The sequence below is a fragment of the Octopus bimaculoides genome, chromosome 4 (genome assembly GCF_001194135.2).
Source record: "Octopus bimaculoides isolate UCB-OBI-ISO-001 chromosome 4, ASM119413v2, whole genome shotgun sequence".
NCBI lineage: Eukaryota > Metazoa > Mollusca > Cephalopoda > Octopoda > Octopodidae > Octopus > Octopus bimaculoides.
Genome location: NC_068984.1, coordinates 91230698 through 91236578, shown reverse-complemented (window position 1 = coordinate 91236578; position 5881 = coordinate 91230698).

The following is a 5881-nucleotide window of genomic DNA, read 5'->3' as shown; positions in this document are numbered from 1 at the left end:
ACCATACACAGCGCTGGATTAACCATTAAGCACAATAAGCACGTGTTTAGGGTATCAAGGGTAAGAGGGGGCACCACAGAAATTGTAAATGGTTTACGGCACAAAAGAAATCACTTTAAACTCGCTAAAATAATATTCGGGATGTCTTTATCTCTACTAAGTATAGATGCAGATGTGTTACCTAAGATTAATTTTGAGGATCTGTGCAAAGACTTTGCAATTCAAAAAAGTAGGGGGAAACTTTTTAAATATAAAGTGGAAGTATACAAAAATAAACATTATTTTCCCTCTTACTGTTTTGTTTCGTTTGAAAAATAAAAATTTGTTTTTTGGTTTGTTATCGTTTATACTTTGAATTACATAATCTTTTATGGGCGCACTAAAATCTTTTAAGTGCTTAGAGCCTCGATGGATCTTAATCCGGCCCTGGCCATACAGCACATATGTGAACCTCTCCAGTTCATTCATCACCTCATCGTCGACTCCCCAAGACTCCCCTAACTCGGAGAACGCTTTCTGGAATGATTCATCTATTTCAACGACTTTCAGTCCCTTCACTTTCCCCTTCCCTTAGAAGGCATTGGTACTATCGCACCCGGTGAAGTCATGATAACCCAGCAACGCATAACAGAGAACAGACATGGTAGACATAACCAGCTTAGTCACATCGATACAGTCGTATATTGCCCTTTCCAGTTTCAAACCGAATCTGAAGTCTGAAGCTCTTCCAGGAATCTATCATGGTGAAGTAAGATGAAAAATATGTCTGAATCGGGACTCCTCGCGCGAATGGATTTGCATCACCGTTCTTTGGCATACATGCAATACAGGATCACACTAGTGTCAGTTTCTTGCTGTGAAGATTCGAGAGAGTGTATTTCTTGACAACTGGTAAGCTTTTCCTTCATATATCAGTACCATCTCATGTCCAGTGAGAATGTCGGCAGACACCTCACTCCTCCAAGTTGAGAGCAAAAGCTGAATGAACTGTCTTGTTCTCATCATTTGCAAGAAAAACGTTCCAGTTATTCGGACGCTTTGTTTTCTCACCACTCAGGACGAGTTTGTCTCCAACACCTCGTTTGTTTCGTTCCACTCCTTTTACAGAGTCTTCCTTGTACATGTCAGTGTTAAATATGACAGGTGATATGTGAAGAGCAGATCCCAACACCTTACGAGATATTTCCCCGAATGTTTGTGGAATCTCATGCAAGCAATGGAACACTGCATTTCCATCCTCTATAATGAAGCTCTGTCTTGGATCAGGTAACTGTCCATCATCACATTCTTTCACAACATATTTGAAGCCTTTCGATTTGTCTGTTTTCGCTAAAAAAATCGTCTGCCAATCCAATGCTGTATGGAACAGGTGTCAATGGGTTTGTCAATAGTTTGTCAAGGTCAAGTTTCCGATCAATCTGTGCTTGAGACTTCACTAGTAAGTGAAACGCTATGTTACCCTGCTGCTTGTACTTGACAACTTTGTTCTGAGAAGTTGAGAGTTTCACGGACATGTGCATGTGTGCAATGGTTTTCACATTTGGGCGTTTAATAGGGTCAATGAAGTTATCCTTCTTCATTAGTCTGTTTTTTCTGAAGTCCTCCTTTGCTAGCCTACCAACAATCTCAGCATTGAGGACGTCGTTCGCATCTCCTAAAGCCGGAGCGCCGGATGATAGATTGTACAAATTTCCATCTGGGATGTTGAAAGGATTGTTGAAGAACTTGATAGCTGCAATGGTCCTTGAGATAAGTTTCTCACTGGTCGCTATTTCACAAGGGTGAGCATCAGGCATTCCCACTAGACAAAATGTAGCCTGAAGGAATTTGGTTCGTTCTTTACCAGATTTTGTCCATCTTTGATTTCATAACGACCATGTATAACAAACTGCTATGGTGTAGGTAGGGTCAACTTTTGTTTACTTTTGACTTCAACAACCTCTTTGAAAATATTTGCATAATTTGATGTTTCCAAAGTACTACTTGCTAGATTTTCCATCCCAGTTTTTTTTTTTTTTTTTTTTGCTGGCAACATCAATTTTCTAACTTGTTAGACCCAGGGCTGCATGAAAATACCCATCAAAGTAAATCACACAGAGGGTGAACCATGATCCCCACTAACCCATGGCCTACTTTGAATTACAGGCACAACTCATTTTTTCTTGTTGAGTGGACTGGAGCAATGTGAAATAAAGAGTCTTGTGCAAGGACACAACTCGTCACAGGGAATCGAACTCATGACCTACCATTAAGCCACGCGCCTTCACCTTATTAACAATATAACATGTTGGTAAATGTAACCGTGATATGACAGTTCATTCAACCCGATGATCGCTGGTCATTCTAATAAGTTATAATTAATTGATTAATTGATGTATGTATGTCATTATTCAGTTTTATTTCAAGATTTCTTGCCAATAGAGAAAGAGCTGGTTTCTTACCTAGATCCAAGGCTCTTTCTTTGGAATTTCAACATCAACAGGATATTTTTGTTTGTATGTATGTATGTATGTATGTATGTATGTATGTGTGCAGATTTGTATGTTTTGTTTTATGCCTGTATTCTCATCATGCATATAGTTGCATATCTAGACATGCTCATATGTACTTAAATGATAAACTTCTGTAAAGTTTTACATATTTTTACAGTTCCAGTGATGGACTGGATCTGTAGTCTTCGAATTAGCTTTCTGCTTTCTGGTTTTGAGAAGCCTAATTTCTCAAGATTGGTATTTAGGCAGTGTGTTACATATCCTAGGGCCCCTCAGCGTTTCTTTTATTTTCTTTCCCCCTCTGACCGTTATCCTTCTCTACTTGGATTTGTCAGCCGTTTCAATAATCCCTCTTTATTAATCCTTCAACACTAGTCGACATCTCTCTTCAATGAAGTGCTACTTGTCTGAAACGTTACATGAAATTTATTTCGATGTTTCAACAATTTGTATTATTGTTAGTTCCTTATCTCTGTTATAAGAAATCTCATGAGTTTTCCCAACTTTACCACACTTTCGAATGAAAGCTTTACTTTGTTTCAGTCGTCTATTTTTGCAACTCAAACGTTTTGAGAGGCTTCTATTTAGTCACTAGACTTACCAGAAATAGTAGTCAAATATTCTTCAAATTACATCCTACCCTCTTAAAACACACACACACACACACACACACACACACACTGGAAAATGTATGGTCCCTACACACAGGAAAAAGATCAGGTACATGGTTGGAATGCCATTGGTCAAAGGTCAGCTCAATCAATGACGTGTTGCTAAACAACAGCAATTACTACCGTCGAAGGAGCCTCTAGATGGTCGTTAACTAGTTTGAAGTAACTGCAAGACCGCCCTCAAATTACACTCTACTGTTTTGTGGTATACCTATCTTTTTTTAAAAATAAAAAAAACCAGATGGCCATGGCAGGAATAGCTTTTAATAGGTCTGCTAACTCAGGGTTGGCCTGGGGTTGAACATCCCATACCATCCACCATCACCATCTCACTAGACTTTTGAGCTGCCGCCCACGATTTATTAAACACTTCCAGCACATCTGATTATATAATCGTTATCTTTCAATGAAGATGGGAGTTTCTCTGAAAGTGAGAAAAACCGCCTCACACCCACACAAAATGACGTCATGAGAAAGTAGCTTGAAAGTACGATGATCAGCAGTAGCTACAATAACAGTTGTCATTGTTAACATCAATGTAAACAACAACGCTGCTATTTATTTTGAAGGGCAAAGTCTTTTAATGTAATGCGACTCACAGAATTTCATCTAGATGAAGTTGTTCGGACGGCCGATTTAAGTCTAGGTGTTTCTGTTGCTGGTGTGATTGTTGAAGTCGTCGTTGTTGTTAATAACAGAATAAAAAATTAAGTGAATAGGAGGAGAATGGCCTTGATGTTGGTAACAATGGTGACGATGATGTCTTAGGATTCTCTACACAAACGGAGACGATGGTGAATGTGGTAATAATTTTGATGAGATTAAAATGATGGAGATCCTATCTACTGGTAACCAAAATAGGAAAAGAACGTTTTTAAACTGAAACGGAACTATATATCAAAAATCCTTTCAATTTACGAGTGTCTATAGCATGTGTGTCCCCTTTTAAACACATTTATTTACAAGTCAACGAGGTCACTCGACTGCTAGAAATAGCAGCCAAATCTCCTTCAAATTGCATTCTAATGGTTTTAAAAATGTAGGACACGTTGTACAGTGTGGTAGTAGATATATGTTTGAATAAAAGACGAGATGGTCATAGCCCGAACGTTGATCTGCTTGATCTGGCACTAAATGACATAACCTTTCCAAGTGCATGGTTGAAACCCCCTTAATCATGTGTCTGTTTGGTCAGTGCTACCATGGTGTTAACAACATTCATTATCTCTTTTGTTTTAATCCTTCAACTTCTTTTCTTATAACCATTATTAATTTATCTTTTCATGTGATTTACAGAGTCTCGTGTCACATTTCTCTTCTTGTGGTCCCAAATTATGGAGCAAAATACCACCTGGCAGGACACTTGGAAATGGAACTTGATAGAGGATTAAGTTCTTGATTCAGAGAGTCTATGATATTCTCCCCAGCCACCCAACCTATTTAGATGGGACTTAGTGAAAAACCCCAAATGATTCTTGTGTTCCAAGATAGGGACTCTCCAGCACATCCTAAGTAGCTGTTCCAAGGCACAGAGTGAGGGCTGTTATCCCTTGAGACATAATCTTTTCCTCAAGACCATTACTGAGGTGGTCAGCAAGGGAATCAGTAACAGTAGAAATGCCAGAACTACTGCTAAAGAAGATAACCTTTGTGAAGAAAGGAGAGAGGCTGAAGAAAAGACACAAGAACAGCTCTGGTGGTTTACTTTCTGTACCACATGACTGGGTGTATGTTGCCCTGGCAAAGCTGCTAAAATTTCCATCACATATCACATAAACCTTATCAAGGAGACTAGATATCATCTTAGTTTTTGAGACAACAAGGCAGCTAATCCTATTGGATTTAACTTTACCTTGGAGGAAAAGGACAGAAAATGTGCAAGAGAGGAAGAGCATTAAGTACCAGGAGCTTATGAAAGAGTGCCACAAGAATGGGTGGAGAACCAAGTGTTTTCTATTGGACATTAGTGGACATTATAGTCAAGGAAGTACAAATCATTCCCTAAGTAAGGCCTATGGAACCCTAGGTATTACAAGAATGAGCAGGAGAGCCATCGAGAACAACATGGAACGTGTTGAGAAAGCTAGATGGCTCTAGCTGAAAAGAATTGGTTGGTGGGGTCAACAGAAAGTTGCTTGGGCACAGGCCTTGGTTTCATCAAATTAAGTCAGGTTACCAGGATGAGGGTATATGCTGCAATGCTGAAAACCCAGTTACTCTAGGATACAACACTAGTGATGTATTCAAATATTGCATCTGTAGATGTATGTAAAACTTATTTCAATGGACTAAAAAAAACTTCAATTAAATTAATGACAAATATGTTATAAGGGAAGCCAAATGCACTTTATTAAGTGTCATCAAAAGGAAAGAAAAAAAAAAGATAATATTTTCACTGCACAAAAATTCCATTTGATTTAATGCTCACCTTGGCCTCCAATGCAAAGAAACTAAATTAGAATACCAAGGAACAAATCCAGTTAGTTTTGCTTGAAGATCACCTCATCACAAATATTGAAATGTCCTCATTTTTTAGTCAATATATTCACAATAGCACTAAAGACATATTCAACCAAACAAGTATGTTGTTGAAAAGAGCAAAAACACTTTCTGAGACTGAGTATCATATTACTTTGAACATGTTTTATAAACCTCAATAATCGAATAGTCTCAAACAGGATTAAGTCTGAAGCAGAAGGTTTTATTTGAACTGTTAAT